Consider the following 19,989-nt stretch of genomic DNA (forward strand, 5'->3'; position numbering starts at 1 on the left):
CATCTTCCCAGCCCCCACAGATTACTTCTTTAATTTCTAGTATAAGTTTTATAGTTTTATTGCTGAACCAGGCTAGGTTTCTGTTTTTTTGTTTTTTATTTTTTATTTTTTACCACCATACAGTATGCCAATAATACTGACTTCTGCACAAGGAATACAGTTTATTTGCAAAGCAGCCAAGAGTAGAGTTAGTAAACCACGTTTCAAATCAGCCTCCCCAAGAAGAGGATTTGGGGATATTTACATTATGAAGAAGCAGGATCATTTAAAAAGTTGGGAAAGCACATCCTCAAGTGAGCCAACAACAAATGCTGGAGGGGATGAGAAGAAAGAGGAACACTATTACACTGCTGGTGGGAATGTACACTTATACAACCACTTTGGAAAGCAGTCTGAAGGGTCCTCAGAAAGCTAAATATTGACCTCCCTTATGACCCAGTCATACCACTTCTAGGCATCTATCCTGAACAACAGGGACCAGTATACGAGGACACATGCACCTCCATATTTATTGCAGCACTGTTCACAATAGCCAGAATATGGAAACAACCTAGATGTCCCACCACAGATGAATGGATCCGAAAATTGCGGTATCTACACACAATGGAATATTATGCAGCCATTAGAAATGACAAAATAATGGCATTTACAGGGAAATGGAAGAAGCTAGAAGAAATCATGTTGAGCGAGGTAAGCCAAGAGCAAAGAGACAAACGGTACATGGTCTCCCTGATAAGTGGATGTTAAATCCAAAATGTTAGGTGATACAACAATATTAACAGGACTTAAGAAACAAAGGACTTCCACTCATCTGGTCGAATCACTACTAAATAACCCCATGCTGCTGGTCACATGTATGGTATATATGTGTACACCGGAGAGAAACCAGGAAGACGACACAGAACTAGAGGGAATCAAGGAAAAACATATAACAGTGGGACCCATCAGCTGCACTGGACATTGACCAAAATGAACTAAGCAACTCAATGGCAGCGATGGGAGGGAGGGAACAAGTGGGAAAGAGGGAACAGCTGATGCTATGCAAAACAAAAGAAATGTACATACCACCCAATGTAGAAGAAATAACTGTATCACAAAGCTCATAGAACTCATAAATGTTATAAACTGTGATAGACAATTTGCTCCAGGAAAGTTAGAATGTGTTTGTGGCTTTAACTGAACATCACAATCCCACAATACTGTGAAATTTGGGAAATTATGTAACCACTTAATCACTATAAAAATTTTGAAAAATAAAAAATAAATAAAATGAAGACAAGAAAAAAGAAAAAAAAGTTGGGAAAGGTTATTTGAGGTGAATAACCCAAGGTCTATATGTGTGTAATCACAAGTTCTCATGGGATACATGTTCAGAAAGTGTCAGTGTTGACGTGAGCAAAAGCAGATTTTGAGACCTGACTTTGAAAACATACTCATTGAATTTCTGGTTAGGCCAAAATTGAGAGCCAGTAGTTTTGACAAAAGTACCTTCAAGTCTCTAAAATGGACATAGGCAACTATGATCATAACTCACACATCAGAGGTGTTATCCACAGGCAACAAATGCATGACAAATAATGTATTACTCAGCTTGGCAGCCTCTAAAACCAGTCATTTTTTGAAGTCAACTTGAAGCAAGTAGGTTCACTCAATTTGTCCTTTTATTCAGTTGTACCTATTAAATTTTTTTGACTATGTAAACATTGCCTTTGCTTATAGGAGTCTATCTTGCTCAAAATGACTCCCCCTTTCTGTGGAGACATCTCTTGCCAGTGACTTTAAATATGAGTGTTGGCCCCTTGAATTCAAGATAGAGCAATTTTGCTAGCAGTTTGAGCTTCAGAATGCCCCCATTCGATCAGATGCAGCCTGTGATGTAAACACATAGCCACTTGATATTCCCACTTCCCTTCCAGCTTCTCCTCACTGTCTTATAGGTGCTTTCCCCAAATTATTCCTCAGATGAATTGTTGTAGGCAAACCTCAGTTTTAAAGACAGTTTCTTAGAGACTCTGACCTGCCATAATCACAAAGCTGATTATGTCTTTTCTGTGCATAAAATCCCTTGCCAACAGAGTCAAGTATTAGCTCCTGGGTTGGGCATGGTAAGCCGTTGGATGGCTGGCTTCCATCCAGGTATCCTTCTACAGCTCTCTCAATCCTTATTGTCCTTCAGATAACCTCCCAGATCCATATTTCCCACTTCCCCCATGCCCATTTCTTTGCAGGTAACTTTCTGTTCTTTGTTAAAGCCATGAGTCAGATGCTATTACCTCTGGTAAGTTTTCTCATTGTTTTCTTCCCAATAGGATTATATAACTTTTTTTTTTTTTTTTTTTTTTTTTTGGGTCCGGTCGTGGGGCCTGAACTCTGGGCCTGGGCACTGTCCCTCAGCTCTTCAGCTCAAGGCTAGTGCTCTACCACTTGAGCCACAGCGCCACTTCCGGCTTTTTTCTTTTTGCTTATGTGGTGCTGAGGAATCGAACCCAGGGCCTTGAGCATGCAAGGCAAGCGCTCTACCACTGAGCCACCTTCCCAGCCCAGGATTATATAACTTTTTATATAAGATTTTGCCATCTAACACTGAAAAATTGGAGTGCTATGAGACAGGATGTAAATGAATAACTGAATGAACAAATGTCAAGACAAGCTGAGCAGTGTTGAAAACATTAAACCTTTGAAAATGTATACACCATTTCATTCCTGGAATCTTCTATTTATGAGACTATGTATCTTCTTTAACAGAGCCTACATTAAAAAATGTTTCTGAATTTTTAATTACCATGTTGACCAATGACAAATTTGGGTCCAAATAAAACAAAATCCAAACCCCAGATCTCATTCTCTTTATTACAAAAATGAATATTGCTGTGTTTGGAAACACTAATAACTTCAGAATATTTTTTAAAGAAAGACCTGATTAAATAGGATTGGCTGGTGAGAGACAGAAAATATTCTTCTCAGTTCCAAGAGGCTTATTTTTTTATCTTACTTTTTCACACTGTAAAGTGTCAAATTAAACTCAAAGTTAATTCTCATCACCAAGGAATGGATTCAGAAGGTATTAATTAAGGATTACTGGGCATTTTAATTTTATTCATCAAAATGAAACTTTTTAATAGCTATACAATTAGTTTTTACTTCTACATATTTATATTATTATAGACTGTTGCAACATAATATCAATAGTTTCCGTCTCTAGCTGCAAGAGCTTTGAGTGATTCTAAGGGCTGTTCTTATTGATATATTTGATTTTATGAATCATGATACTAGGCTTCTCTAGAGAAATTATGTTCCTTTTCTTCAGAGCTGATGTCCTTACTAAGACAAGATCTTATCTTGTAGGGGCCATGAATTCACTATGGAGGAGAATGATTTGGTTTTTACATGAAGAACCTTCCACATTCTTGAACTCTGTTCTAGTCATTTATCTCATGCATGAAAATATTAGTATTTTTCAAAACAGAGAAATCTGTCTTTATAGAAACTGAATGTTTTCTGCAAGAAGGTCTGAGGGAAAGAAGGATATAATCACTTCTTTTGGTAACATACCTGCACAAACAAGGTAAAATGAAAAATCTAAGGATTTAATGATTGTTTCAAAATTCATATTTTCTTATGCGCTAATGAAGCATTTGTTGAAAAAGTTGAAATTGTCTTACTTAGAAACAAATGCTAAGAACATTATGAATTATAATTGGTGAAAACTTAATCTGAAGGTAATAGCATAATCCAATTGAAAATTCGAGAGTATTTCTTTTTTTCAAATTTGCTTTGTTTCTTAACATTTCAGTTGGACATCTCTACTACATTCTTTCAAGAAATGAGTGACTGATTCATTTCACAAATAGCTCCATAGAAAGGAAATACCAATGGAAGATGTGGTTCTTCCAGCAAAACTAAATTATATTGTTTCAAATGACACCAATAATTAGTGATATTTTATTGACTTGTGTTTCCATTAACAAAATGAAAGCTGGAGCTTCTCATATGGACACAGAAAATATGTGTCTTGAAGCATACTGTCTTCTAGCCACCATGACAGTCAGAGACTGTTATTACAAGTAGTGTAATACAGACATACAGAAGCTAGGACTCTGTGAAGATTTAGATCCCAAAGGGGTGGCAGCTGTTTTCAATTTAAGAGGACAGGAGTGAGTGACATTTTTGCAAGAAATAAATGAGCCATCTGTACACACTACTTGCTGGTAAATTCAGAACATGATAAACATTCTTGAACAAGAAATCAAGACAGGAAAACACCCCCAAAGACTATTTTCAAAACAGAAAAGATTTCTACCACAGAACTGAAGCCCTTGCTGAAGTTTTCCCATTGCTCTGTTCCTTTCCCTCCCCCTTCTTTTTTTCCTTTTTCCATTTAAGACCTTCTCTAGATTTCAGCGATCCTCATAAATTTTCAAAATTTGACCAAAATAAGCAAAAAGTTCTCAATTTCTCCAAAGTCCATAATTATAAGGTGCCAGACTTCATTTTAAACCCGGAAAAATATCCTATTTTGCAGTAATATTGTTTGATATTCCTTTGGCCTACACCTTTTCTCTGTGTACGGAAATAGCAAAAACATTTTATCTTTATTATTATTATTTATTGGCAAGGTGACATACAAAGGGGTTTCAGTTGCATAAGTAAAATAATAACTACATTCTTGTCAAACCTGTTACCCCCTCCCTCATTTTTCTCCTAACAGAAGATAAAAACTTTCCAAGGAATGGTCCTTCAGTTACACAACAAAGGAGCTGCTAACACCATATTCACAATGGAAGACATATAGTTCAGGTGTTATTCCTTTGGTTGGCGTTCCAAAGAACTGTTCCAGAGTGGAACAGTTCGAACAACCTTTAAATAAGATTTTAACTCTCCAACTTCCTAGTATTTTTATCCATTGTATAATTGAGTTGATGAAAAAATTAATGTGCACTTTTTTTTACTTTGTACTCTTTTGTTTGTTTTTGTTTTTTGTCGGTCATGGGTAGAAGTCAGAGCCTGTGCACTGTCCCTCAGCTCTTCAGCTCAAGGCTATAGCCTCTTGAGCCACAGTGTTAGTTTCGGTTTTCTGGTGGTTTATTGGAGCTAAGAGTCTCATGGGCTTTCCTGCCCAAGCTGGTTTAGAACCGCGATCTCAGATCTCAGCCTCCTGAATAGCTAGGATTACAGGCGTGAGCCACCAGCACCCAGCTTTACTTGATACTTTTTTTTTATTTAATTTAATTTTATTTGTGAACATACTGTACAGAGGGGTTACAATTACATGGGCAGGATAATGCTTCCATTTCTTACCAAGCATTGCAGCCTCCTCCTTTGGTTTACCCTTCACATCCCTTCCCAGCCTCCCCCCTCCCCCCCAATCCCAATCCTTCTCCTTCCCCTCCCTCCCCCCCCCCCCCACCGACGTTGTAAAGCTCGTTTTGGACATGACAACTTGTACTTCTCATTGTTGCAACAGGTCCACCTGGATCCTTAAACAACTGGTTTTTCCCCATCTCCTCCACAACTTATACTGACATCAAATATAGTGAAAGCAGGGGTTATACTGTGGGGGAGGGACATACAAAGCAACAAAGAGATAATCTTATAAATGCATTAGAAACACATGCATGAAAGAAAAAAACATTAAAATACATATCTAAGGGTTCATTTTCCTGACATCACATTATCTGACCTTTTCCGCTTGACTCATACATATACTAGATATTGCAAATAAGGGAAACCATGGGACCTATATTTCTTTGGGCCTGGCTTACTTCACTTAATATAATTTTTTCCAAGTTTTTCATTTCCTAACAAATGGGGCAATGTCATTCTTTCTGATGGAGGCATAGAATTCCATTGTGTATATATACCACATTTTCTTGATCCATTCATCTACTGAGGGGCATCTGGGTTGGTTCCATATCTTAGCTATGGTAAATAATGCTGCAATAAACATTGTTGTGCTGGTAGCTTTAGTGTGGTCTTGTTTGTAAACATTTAGGTAAATGCCCAAAAGTGGGATTTCTGGGTCATAGGGGAATTCTATGTGAAGTCTTTTGAGGAACCTCCATACTGCTTTCCAAAGTGGTTGAACAAGTTTGCATTCCCACCAACAATGAAGTAAGGGTCCTTTCTGTCCACATCCCCTCCAGCATCTGTTGTTGTTAGAGTTCTTGATTTTTGCCGTTCTAACTGGGGTGAGGTGATATCTCAATGTTGTTTTGATTTGCATTTCTTTTATGGCTAGGGATGTTGAACATTTCTTCATGTGTCTATTGGCCATCCTTCTTTCTTCTTCAGAGAAGTTTCTCTTTAAGTCTTTCGCCCACTTATTTATTGGGCAGTTGTTTCTTTGAGGATTTGTTGTTGGGTGGTTTAATTTTTTGAGTTCCAAGTATATTTTAGATATGAGACCCTTGTCCGTTGTATGGCTAGTAAAGATCTTCTCCCAATCCGTGGGCTTTCTATTGATCTTGCTAGCTATGTCATTTGCCCTGCAGAAGCTCTGCAACTTTATGCAATCCCATTTGTCCAACCTTTCTTTGATTTGTTGTGTTTCCGGATCTCTATTCAAAAAATTTCAGCCTGAGCCAAGGAGACCTAGGGTTTCTCCTATTCCGTCCTGTAATGTTTTCAGAGTGTCTGCTTTGAATTCAAGGTCTTTGATCCATTTGGAGTTGATTCTGGTGCAGGGTGATATATAAGGATCTAGCTTTAGTTTTCTACATGTAGTTAACCAATTTTGCCAGCACCATTTACTGAAGAGGCTGTCTTTCTTCCATTCTATTGTTTTAGCTCCCTTATCGAAGATTAGATGGCTATAGGTCTGTAGGTTTATTTCTGGGTTTTCAATTCTATTCCATTGGTCCTGAGGTCTGTTCTTATGCCAATACCAAGCTGTTTTGATTACTATGGCTTTATAGTAGAGTTTGAAATTTGGTATTGATATTCCTCCAGCAGTGTTCTTTCCATTGAGGAGCGTTTTGCAATCCAGTAGACGGAAAGAAATAATCAAAATTAAATCAGAATTAAATGAATTAGAATCCAAAAAAACTATAGAAAGAATCAACAAAACAAAGAGTTGGTTCTTCGAAAAACTTAACAAAATTGACAGACCCTTAGCAAATCTTATCAGAAAAAGAAGAGAACACACCCAAATTAATAAACTCAGAGATGAGAATGGAAACATCACCACGGAAACAACCAAAATTCAGAACATTATAAGGGAATACTTCTCAAAACTTTATGCTAATAAGTTTGAGAACTTGACAGAAATGGACCTTTTCCTAGCAAATATTGACATGCCAAAACTAAACCAAGATGAGTTAAACTATCTTAAAAGGCCCATATCAAGCACTGAAATAGAAACAGCAATAAGAGACCTCCCAGCTAAGAAAAGTCCAGGACCAGATGGTTTTACAGCGGAATTTTACAAGGCCTTCAAAGCAGACCTCACACCAATACTCCTCCAACTCTTCAATGAAATTGAAAGAGAAAGCTCACTACCGAACACATTCTATGAAGCCATCATAACCCTCATCCCAAAACCAGGCAGGGACTCATCAAAGAAAGAGAACTATAGACCCATTTCTTTGATGAATATTGATGCAAAACTTCTCAACAAAATTTTGGCCAATCGACTTCAACAATTCATCCAAAAAATCATACACTACGATCAAACAGGATTCATTTCAGGGATGCAAAGCTGGTTCAATATACGCAAATCAATTAATATTATTCATCACATCAACAGGAGCAAGAATAAGAACCACATGGTTATCTCAATAGATGCAGAAAAAGCATTCGACAAGATCCAACACCCCTTCATGATGAAGGTTTTGGAAAAATTAGGAATCCATGGAACATTCCTCAATACAATAAAGGCTGTATATGACAAACCTACAGCCAGATTATAATCAATAGTGAAAAACTAAAGCCATTTCCTCTTAACTCAGGAACAAGACAAGGATGCCCACTCTCTCCACTTCTCTTCAATCTAGTATTAGAATGCCTAGCTACAGCAATAAGACAAGATGCAGACATAAAAGGGATCCAAATAGGGAAAGAAGAAATAAAACTCTCCCTCTTTGCAGATGACATGATCTTGTATTTAAAGAATCCCATAGACTCCACTCCCAAATTACTCAAGCTGATTCAAAACTTTGGCAAAGTAGCAGGTTATAAAATTAACCCCCCAAAATCAATGTCTTTTCTGTAGCCAACAATGAGAAAAGTGTGGCTGAAATTAGGAAAGCAACTCCATTTGATACTTTTTTTAGAGACAAGATTTTGTTATGTAGCTAAGGATGCCATCAAACTTACGATCCTCCTGCCTCAGTCTCCTGATTTGAAAGCTTGGATGTCTGTCACCATGGCTGGCAAGTTTGTTTTTATTTTGTTTGTGTTTTAATGTCATCAAACTCAATGAAAGGAAAAACAAATTCCTTCAGGTTGCCATTTTAATGCCCTGAAATAGGTCACTCGATCACATCCCAAGTAATATTTCTTATTTTTTTTTGTCTTTATACCAACATCTAACCTGTGGTCCCTGTAGTACCTTTATCAACAGTATAATGGAGAACCAAACTGATGAACAAAAATATGATTTTTCCAGATTTCTAGACCATATATTACAAGCACAATATAAAAAAAATATGCTTGAAAACTTGAGATGTGGTTCTAGCAGTAGAGCTCCTACCTAGTAAGAACAAAGTTCTGAGTTCAAAACCCAATACCACAAAAAGGAAGTTTAAAGCTAAGATATAATAACAATAAATGACATATGTCCTAATGTCTTTATTATTTGAAATTGATTTTGGAAATTTAAGCTCATACAAAAGGCATACAATTTAATAATGAATAGTGGAAAATAATAGGCAATTTACATTAGTTGGAGAAATGTTACATAGAACCCCCCAAAATTATATTAAAACAATTTTAAATAGGAGAATTAGGTAAAGTGTCAAGATGTAAGATACATACACAAGTATCAATGGATTTCCTTTGTATTAACTGCAATGTCATCGTACAGAAAACAACTAATTTTCACAGTGATTTTCAATAGCAAACGTTTAGTCCATGTTAATATCACATAAAAACAGAGATTTGGTGTCAGAAGTCACCCATTCCTACATGAGCTTCTTGTGTCCCTAAATGTCTTATTGTTTTCTACCCATCATTTTCTCAGGATTTGGTTCACAGGGAAGAACCTTGAGGAAGAAAGCAATTTCTACCTCTGGAAAAAAAGCAGACTTGCTCACGACTTTCTATGAATTAATGGAATTTCAAGCCTAATGTTCTTTTCAATTCTTACAAGTCAACTCACTATTTGTCTAGACATTCATCTGGGCCTATTCACTTGCTGTGGTTTGAATGGAGACTTGGGAAGCTGATTCAAATATTCTGGTGCAATGGCAGCAGCCATTTTGCTATTCTAAAGACTTGCATATTCAACCCAAATGTCTCCTGTCAGTGTTCTTGAATCTAGCAATTTACTATGTTACCTTGAATGCAAGATAGAGTATGAGACTCTTCACAGTTTTTGACAGTTGGCTGCTGCTATGCTTCAAGCTATAGGTCAGCTGTAAGTCTGCTTCACATATGTTCTCATTCTCAGCTCTCAGAATGAAGGATCAGCCCCTACATGGGCATTTTCATATCGCAGAGCAAGCAGATGTTCATAATTACACAAATGAATCTGAAACTTCTACTTGGATTAACTTACTTTCATGTCCACTGATTGACCGTCACAGTGATGACCCAAATTGAGAGAAGCATGCTTCAGAGAATTATGTTTATAGAAATACAATTCTTTTTTCTTTATGTATCATAATATTTTGTGACAGTACAGTTCACTACAAAAGTAAGTAGGAAATCAGAGAATCCTAAAAATACTTTAAGGCTTGTCTAAGTTTCCATTAAAAGATGACATGCTTTAGAATGCTGGCCTAAGTGTATGTGCTTATGGAATGAAAAAATAGTTCACTAACAGGGCTCAGCAATGAGGGTGAAGCTAAGCAGTCATAGACTTAATGTCATCACCATTGCTCATTGCTCTTCAAAGCCAGATGGACACTCTTCAAAAGACTCCTCACAGATGTTCACTTATGGATCAAGGTTAGATTCATATATATTACAAACAAGAGGGGTTCAGCTGTTTCAGTCCACTTTATGTCTAAAACAACAACAAAAAAAGACCAATCAAAGTAACCCTATAGACTTAACTCAAGTTTAATAAATTTAAACCAAAGTCATACTTCCCTTACTTTTAAGTAGGTAGACTTCATTGTTACAGAGTACAATATCCTATAGCATATGCTATTTAGTGATACAGAACTATATTAAGAAGAAATATAAATGTCTGAAAATATTTTGTATAAAGTAACACTTTTTTCATCTTACTGATTGATTGACCCGTTCGTTAATTTTTCCTTAGCAGTACTGGGGTTTGAACTCAAGGACTCTTTTTTTATTTGGCACTGTCTTTCTTTTTTAAATTTATTTTTACTGTGAAGGTGATTTACAGAGGAATTACAGTTGCATAAGTCAGGTAATGAGTACATTTCTTTGTGAACAGTCACTTCTTCCTTCATTTTCTACAGTACCCTATAGTCCCAGATGTTCTCCCATCCAAGGACTAACCAGGCCCAATCCTGCTTAGCTTCAGAGATCATATGAGATCAGACACATTCAGAGTTCTAGCCATAGACAAGTTCCTCATTTTTATATTTCATACAATAGCTGGAATGACAAGCATGCATCACCATACCTAACTTTTCCTGTTAAGATGGGGGGGGGGGGTCTAATGAACTTCTTTTGCCCAAGCTAGGCAGGAAACTTGATCCTTCAGCTGTTCATTTGTCAAGTAGCTAAAATTTATGGTATGAGCCACTGGCACTTTATTATTTATTTATTTATTTATTTATTTATGATGTTGGGGATTGAACCAAGAGGCTTGTGTTTGCAAAGCAAACACTCTATCGATGAGTTACATTCTTAGTCTAGTAGACATTTTAGTCACTGGGGTGAACCCTCACAATCTTGGAGAAATTCTCCAACTATTCAAGAATTTTTCCTCATACCTGATATCACACTTTCAGTTTTATTAAAATAAAAAAATTAAAGCATAGTATTTGATTAGTATTTTGATACATGTTTAGATTGCCTCAAGAAGTTGGTACTACCCTATGTGTTTCTGCATGACTGTGGTTAAAATGGTCGGGAAGAAACAGCTGTTTTCTTAAGCCTTTGGTACCACAACTACAACTAATATCTTAGACATTCTTTCTAAATTTTTCTGAACAAATGAGCTTAAACAAACCTGATATGAATATCCCTGCCCAGCAATGTCTGAGAGGTATGCATATTATAATCAAGATAATCAATCCCAAAGGAAGTCCTAATGTATGTGCCTTTCTTTGTGAGGATTTGAATGCTTATGAAAATGTTTTTATATTCTATTCTAAAGTTTGTTATTGATGAGAAGGAAAGATATTTGACTAAAAAATGCAGGGGCCGATTTTCAGAACATCAAGGAAACTACCAATTATTCCAGACTTGCAAAACGAATACTTTTCATTGGTGTTTGGAAGATTATAATTGGAATTTTGTGCATGGGACCTGAACTCTAGGAAGCAAATACCAACTAATTTGAATTATGTATATTCAAGTATTTATATCTACAGTATAGGAAAGTAAATTGATGCTAAAATTGATCCTTTCTCTTTCTGACTTAATTCTGAAAAGCATTTTCAAGCTAAAATGTAAACTCTTACTTAGTCTGCATGAAAGATAAATTCAGGCAATGTTTATCTGGCATGGCAGAAAATCCCACTAGAAGACTAGGATGAAATTTTTACTCATTTACATTTTATATTTGCCAAGAAAGCCCTAAGAAAGCTTAGTGGTAGGCTCAATATGCACATAGTATCATCCGAATAAAGCTTAAAATATATGTGTTTGTTTGGACTTTCCATCACTATGACAAATACCTGAGAGAAACAGTTTAAACAAGATATGACTTACTTTGTCTCATACTGTCAGAGGTTTTAGTACATGGTCACTTGTCTGTGTTGCTTCTGTGCATTATTATAAAGTTGAGCATAATGGTAGGGAGCCTGTAAAAAAGCAAAGCAGTTCATCTCATGGTGGACATGAAACAAGAGAGAGGCAAACAGTAAGTAGACTTGGTAAGATATTCACTGCAACACCTCCTCTCCCAAGTGACCTACTATCTCCAGCCAGGCCCTATCTTCTAATAGCCCATTCTATTTGAACTCATCAATAGACTAATCCATTGCTGACATCAGTGCCCTCATTATTTAATCACCTCAATGACTGGATCTACCAGCCTGGGACCATTCCTTCAGCTTTGTACTGGGAGCAGGGAGAAGGGATCTTCTTACCCAAACCATAACAATCTCTCTGAAGGTTAAAGTTATATCTTCTAAAGGAGAATTGCTTTTATTTATTTTAGATGTGATACTTCATTTTTCTTGCAGTTTCAGATACAATCCAAGGAAATCAAGGTTTTAAAGAAAGAGTGTGGTTAGAATGAGTCATGGCTCCTCTTTTTTTTTTTTTAATGCTTCAGGGAATGTACCTTCTCTGTAGCTACATAGAGCTGATTGCAATTCCCCATGCATACTGCTTTATGCTTCAGTGCCTTCTCAGCCATTGCCTCTTTCCCTGAAATTCAGTTTTCCTCAATTTAAGAGGTGAGCTAATTTCTCCCTGTCCTTCCAGCCTCAGATCCAGTGAGTCATTGATTCCAGGAAGCTTGGTTATGATGGAGTGGCCTTTCCTCTAGGTTCCCATTGTGGCTCATTCAACCTGTTAGAGTATCATTTCCCACAAACTGTACTCCATGCTGCCCAATATCATTTGTATTTGATTTTATATGTGAAATGTCTTACTGAGTTTCTACTTGCATGATTGTCTCTCAACACTCATGAGATGTCCAATATTTATAGATAACTACATACAATATGCATGTCACAGAGTGTAAGTAGAGAAGAAGCAATGTTTACTTGATTCCTTCTGTACAGGCTTTGTATATCTTTTGTGTGTAATCTCTTTTACATGCCCACTGTAGTGAGAATGGGCATTCAAGAGTGACTATACATAATGGTTGACACTAAATAAGATCCTAACTGAATAAACGATGCTATGTAGAGGGATAAATTGAAGGAAACAGGAAGGAAGAGAATCACAACTGGTGAAAGAATATGCATAGTAAGGAAGAGAGGGAAGAGTAATGAGAAAAGAAGGGTATGGAGATATACATCAGTGGAGACCTAGTAAGCAAACCATAGTGCATGACTCATTTAAAAAGGGGCTCAATAGTTTGTCATGTGGAAATTTGGAGGGGAATATTATCATATCTTTTCTTTTTTTATTTTTGTGCACATCCTGGAGTTTGAACGCAGGGCCTGGGAGCTGTCCCTGAGCGTTTTTTGTTTTTTGTTTTGCCAGTCCTAGGGCTTGAATTTGAACTCAGCCTGGGCACTGTCCCTGAGCCTCTCTGTGCTTAAGGCTAGTCTAACACTCTACCACTTGAGCCACAGCACCACTTCCAACTTATTCTGTTTATGTGGTACTGAGGAATTGAACCCAGGGCTTCATGCATGCTAGGCAAGCACTTTACCACTAAGACACATTCCCAGTCCTGTCCCTGAGCTTTTTTGCTCAATGCTAGTGCTCAACCATTTTAGCCACAGCTCCACTTCCAGAATTTTGGTGGCTAATTGATTAGAGTCTCATGGACTTTCTTGCCCGGGCTGGCTTCAAACTGTGATCTCTAAATCTCAGCCTCCTAAGTAGCTAGGATTACAGGTATGAGCCACCGATGTCCAGCTATCAGATCTTTTTATTTTTTATATTTTTAAATAAGTTTTTTATTAATAAGTTTTTATTGTGAAAATACTGTACAGAAGGATTACAATTACATGAGCAAAGTAATGAGTACATTTCTTATCAAGCATTGTTGCCTCCTCCTTAGTTTACCCTTACCATCCCTGCCCTCCCAGTCCCCCTCCCAACCAAAGTTGTAAAGTTCATTGTCTTGTACATCTCATTGCTGCAATGGGTCCACCTGTATCTCTATTTAAATATTTTGTTTTTTCCCTTCCCCTCCACAAATTATACCAGCATCAAACACAGTGAAAGAAGGGGTTATATTGTAGGGGAGGGACATACAAAGCAACATAGAAATTATCTTATAAATATGTTAGAAACAATTGCAAGAAAGAAAAACCATTTGAATCCTTATCTTGGGGTTCATTTCGCCTAACATCAACTTCTCTGACCGTTTCTGCTTGTCTCAGACATATACTAGTTATTGCAAATAAGGGAAACTATGGGACCTATGTTTCTTTGGGCCTGGCTTACTTCACTTAATATAAATTTTTCCAAGTCTTTCCATTTCCTAACAAATGGGTTGATGTCATTTGTTTTGATGGAGGCATAGAATTCCATACATATATATATATATATATAAATACATATATATATCACATTTTCTTAATCCATTCATCTACTGAGTGGCATCTGGGTTAATTCCATATCTTAGCTATGGTAAATAATGTTGTAATAAACATAGTTGTGCTGGTAGCTTTAGTATGGTTTTGTTTGTGATCATTTGGGTAAATGCCCAAAAGTGGGATTGCTGGGTCATAGGGGAGCTCTATGTGGAGTCTTTTGAGGAAACTCCATACTACTTTCCAAAGTGGTTGAACAAGTTTACTAGCAAGATCAATAGAAAGCTCATGGATTTGGAGAAGATTTTTCACTAGGCATACAACAGACAAGGGTCTCATATCTAAAATATACCTGGAACTCAAAAAATTAAATCTCCCAGTAACAAATCCACAAAGAAACAACTGTCCAATAAATAAGTGGGCTAAAGACTCACAGAGAAACTTCTCTGAAGAGGAAAGAAGGATGGCTAATAGACACATGAAGAAATGCTCAACCTCCCTAGCCATAAAAGAAATGCAAATCAAAACAATACTCAGATACCACCTCACCCCAGTTAGAATGTCTATAATCAAGAACTCTAATAACAATAGATGCTGGAGGGGATGTGGCCAGAAGGAAACCCTACTGCATTGTTGGTGGGAATGTAAAATTAAACGTTGTTTTTTATTGTGAAAATACTGTACAGAGGGGTTATAGTTACATGAGCAAGGTAATGAGTACATTTCTTATCAAGCATTGTTGCCTCCTCCTCCTTTGTTTTTCTCCTACCATCCATTCCCTCACACCTCCTCTACTACACTCTCCCTCCACCCCCTGACCCAAATTGTAAAGTTCATTTTTCACCATAGTGTCTTATACATCTCATTGATGTAATGGGTCAACCTGTATCCCTATTTAAACAATTTGGTTTTTCCCTTCCCCTCCCCAAATTATACCAACATGAAATACAGTGAAAACATGAGTTATACTGTGAGGTGGGAGGGGACATACAAAGCAACAAAAAAATCACATGGTACCTTATAAATACATTAGAAACAATATCAAGAAAGAAAAAACAACTTGTGTCCCTATCTTGGGGTTCATTTCACTTAACATCATCTTATCTGATCTTTTCTGCTTGTCCCAGACATATACTAGTTATTGCAAGTAAGGGAAACCATGGGACTTATGTTTCTTTGGGTCTGGCTTACTTCACTTAATATAATTTTTTTCTAAGTCTTTCCATTTCCTAACAAATGGGGCGATGTCATTTTTTCTGATGGAGGCATAGAATTCATATATATACATATGTATATATATGTATATATATATATATATATATATATATATATATATATATATATATATATATATATACCACATTTATCTACTGAGGGGCATCTGGGTTGGTTCCATATCTTAGCTATGATAAATAATGCTACAATAAACATAATTGTGCTGGTAGCTTTAGTATGGTGTTGTTGGTGATCATTTGGGTAAAAGCATTAATTTTGTGTCTGTGGTATTTCCTAGTGAATGGTGCATTGGAGACTGTGTCCCCATTGAGAACATTAACCATCACCAAGAGGGTTAATGTTAATTAATACAGGTTAATTTGTGCAGAACCCTAAGAAATTTATACTTATAAAAATCTGGAAAAATAATCATTCCAGATAGTTTAATATCATACTTTAAAGAACCACTAACATGCCAGGTGCCAGTAGCTCATACCTGTAATCCTAGGGAATCAGTAGGTTGAGATCTGAGGATTGCAGTTCAAAGCCAGCATGGGCAGACAAGTCCTTGAGACTCCTCTCCAATTAACTACCAAAACAAGTGGAGCTGTGGCTCAGGTGGTAAGAGGGTTAGCCTTGAGCACAAAAGCTCAGGGACAGCACCCAGGCCCTGAGCTGTAGCCCCAGGATCAGCACCCAAAAAAAGTCACTACAGAGAATATAAGGGGAATATAAGGAAAGACCTAAAGATAGAAATGTGGGAAACATCTAGCTTAGCACTTGAGGAACAAGAGAGGAGAGAAGAGAGAGAAAAGGGAAACAGTATAACAAGGGAAGTTTGCTATGAAGCTGAAGAGAGGAAGAGGCCAAGGAGATCATTTGTCATAATTATGCTCAAGCAATTCACTTAGTACATTTATTTTTATTAATGTAAGGACATGAAAAGTAAGTTTAATGACTACTAAGTTATTTCTTCACCCTTCTTCTTGTACATGTATATTTAAGAGTTAACATCCCCTGACAAATAATTCCATCTGAAGAAAGAGGGTTGGGGCTAGTCTCACATCTGCTTTATGTTAACCTTTCTACACAGGAAAAACAGCTCTGATGACTTTGCCCAGTTTTTAAACTTGGAATTGTCTTCCATGGACCTGAAAGGCCCTCACACACATTGAGATTAATCTCATGGTGTTGAAATTTCTGGAAACCTGGCATGGAATTTTCTTCTTAGATTTGAAATCCACATAAGAAAGATGTGTAGTTAGGGGACAAATCTGGAGAAATGTTCAACCTCATTAGCAATCCAAGATATACAAATAAAAGCAGTAATAACATAACCTTACTAGTTTGGGCTAATGATTTCTAGTGCTGGTTGCTTTCTTGTAATGTGAACTCTGAAACATTGCTGGAAGCAGTACAATTGGGATCGTCTCAGTAGAAAAATAACTTGGCATTGCACTTCTTGAACCACAAAGAATCCTGGCTTTGTATTTTCTAGAAATTAATTTGAAATTTATAGAATAAGAAGAAACATTATAGATGTAAAGATTTTGTACTGCCGTTATTTATAAGCTATGAAATGCTACTACTGCTTTTAGTTTGGTATGTTGTCTCAGGTTGATGTCCTGAGAAACAGACTGAAACAAGGATTCTTGTAATGTGGTTTATGAAACAATGCTTGTAGGTAAAACCTGTAGGAGAAAGGAATGAAGCACGGGGCAGAGGCACGTGGATGAAAACATACATTCAACTGAAATCTAGTCTGAGCCTCAGCCCTTGTGGGGTTCTGGAGTGTGAACAGTTCCACAACCTTTTCCCACCTTCATACAGGAAGGTCACTGAAGGTCATCTCTCAAGAGAGGGTATGATCTTCCCTGCATTTCCAGGTAATTCAATGCCTACCCATTCTAGAGAAGGGTTGGTTTCATAGCACCTGAAGAATGGATGCACCCTGGGCCTGGCCCCAAATGTTGGCTTTCTGTATCCTCCTCAGTCTTAGAGGATTAATTCAACCTATGCTGTATTCTAACATGTATCTAGGGTAGATATCCTGGACTAGAAAGTTAGGTTTGATCTTTTTTTTTTTTTCCTTCCTGAGAACAGGATGTGCTTTCGTTTGGCTTTTTCTAACAGAAGCTGTTTAAGTACTTCTAGGCAACTCCTCATTTTCCTCCACTTCATCTTCCTCCACTTCACTTTCTACTACCAGCCTGACCAGAGATGAATAGCTAAAGAGACTGCCACAAGCAGAAAGGAGATGTTGATTGGTTTGGTGGAAGGCAGAAATCTGGCTTTTATGGCTCAGGAGCTGGGAATATGTCTGTTTATTCTGGTTAGTGCTACTCTGATGCTTCATTGTAACAAGATGGATGAATCAAAAGCAGGTCTTGTCTCCTTTGGGTACATCTGTCCGGATCTGGTTCAGGCTGGGAAGTATGCAATTTTTAATTCAAAAAATATGTTCCTCTGTACACACTGCTGAATGACATTGGTAGTGAAGAATCTGGCAGGTCTTTTGCATTTGATCCTCTTAGCTTTATTTTCCATTTTTAATTTTTTTTGTTTATCTTCCCAGGGAATTTAAAAAGAAACTGGGAGGAAGCTCAAAGCTATCAGGACTGGCCACTCTTTCAAGTTCATTCAGAAAGGGTTTAAAATGGAAATTAAAAGGAAAAATCATCACATATTTGAGAACATTTTTTTGAGAATTCATTTTAAATGGATGTCTTTAGTAAAAAGACTTTCTGGGCAAACCAGATATTCATATTTCTAAATAACAAATATTCAAATTTAAATGTCATACATAAAACTTATTGAAATTTTCCTACCTGGATCCTCAGAAATAAGTTTGAGAGACAAAGGGATTGGATGAGGTATTTTAAGGAGCCCGCAGGGACAGACAAGTGTAAAAATTCAGAGGGGACCCAAGAAATCAACTGCTTATGATTATAGTTAAAATCCCTCCGCTGCCCGCTTAATGTCTATAACATTGGATAAAGTTCTTGTTCTTTCTGACTTCAGTCTCTTCAGCTGTCTAATGGAAATGATTATCTCCACAGGACAGCATGGTGGTAAGGGGCTCTACAGTCAGAATTTCTGACTTTCAATATTAACTTTGATATATACTAACTGTGTGACTTTAGGTATATTAACTTGCTCAGTTCTTCAGTTATTTTTGAAAGAGCATAACAAAGTACTAATCTTCTACAAGCATTGAAGACTGAATACTATTAAGAAGCTTCTAAAAGCACTTGCCACACTGAAGCATTCAAAGAACATTGGCTACAAATTATATACATACATATGTATATAATTGTGATTTTAGATTAAATAATGTATGTAAAGAAAGTGATAACTATAGCAAATACTACAACAAAAATATTATCTTTATATATTTCATAGCAAGGACTATGTCCTATATGATTGCTGGCTAACTTTGTTTATTTGATGTCATCGTTTTGGACAATAAATCACAAGCACAAGGTAATAGCAGACTTGTATGTGAAATATGCGAACAAATAAGTGATCTCTCAACATTCACATTATAACATTTCTTTCTCAAGGAATATAAATTATTCTTTTATCTTACCATGATGGATCATATTGACAACACTGAACACATAACAGTCACTAAGACACTGTATTTAATAAAATTAGAAAGAAAAGGAAGGAGAGAGAAAGTGGGCAAGAGAGAGAAAAATCTATAAGAGTAAATGTACAGGTCATAAATATAATTTGGTTTACAAAAATATTACCAGTATTGCTATATGTGTCTTAATTTACCTACAAATGTTCATGTGTTAAAGAGTTGGTCCCCAGGAGTGTTTCAACTGGGAGGTGGTAGAAACTTTAAGAAGTGAGCCCTAAGGGGAGTAAGTTAGGTCACTGGTAGTATACCATTAACGGCAATTAGCAGACTTTGTGTCTTCCTTCTTATGGTCATAAGGTCATAAGGTGAGCTCCACCACGTTCTCTCAAGCACGATGCATTTCCTCTCCACAGACACAAAAGCAGCAGAGACAAATGATCATAAACTGAAACCTTCAAATCTATTGAATATGTCATAGTGATGGAAACCTAACACAAATATATAGCTCAGAAACTGAAGCCTAAATGGTTTCTTCAGCCAGTCAACTCTGGATCAACACTACCTAGGGGAGAATTTAGAACATACCCTCTCATTTGGGAACGAACAGCCACATACATTTTTGGTCATTTCAAGAGGAAATCACAAAATTACAATGCAGAAATCTTGTCTTTCAGGTCTTTAGGTATATATGACTTTAAGGTAAGATGCTGATGCAGG

Source organism: Dipodomys merriami, unplaced genomic scaffold (genome assembly GCF_024711535.1).
Source record: "Dipodomys merriami isolate MVZ:Mamm:240054 unplaced genomic scaffold, mDipMer1.0.p SCAF_51, whole genome shotgun sequence".
Lineage (NCBI taxonomy): Eukaryota > Metazoa > Chordata > Mammalia > Rodentia > Heteromyidae > Dipodomys > Dipodomys merriami.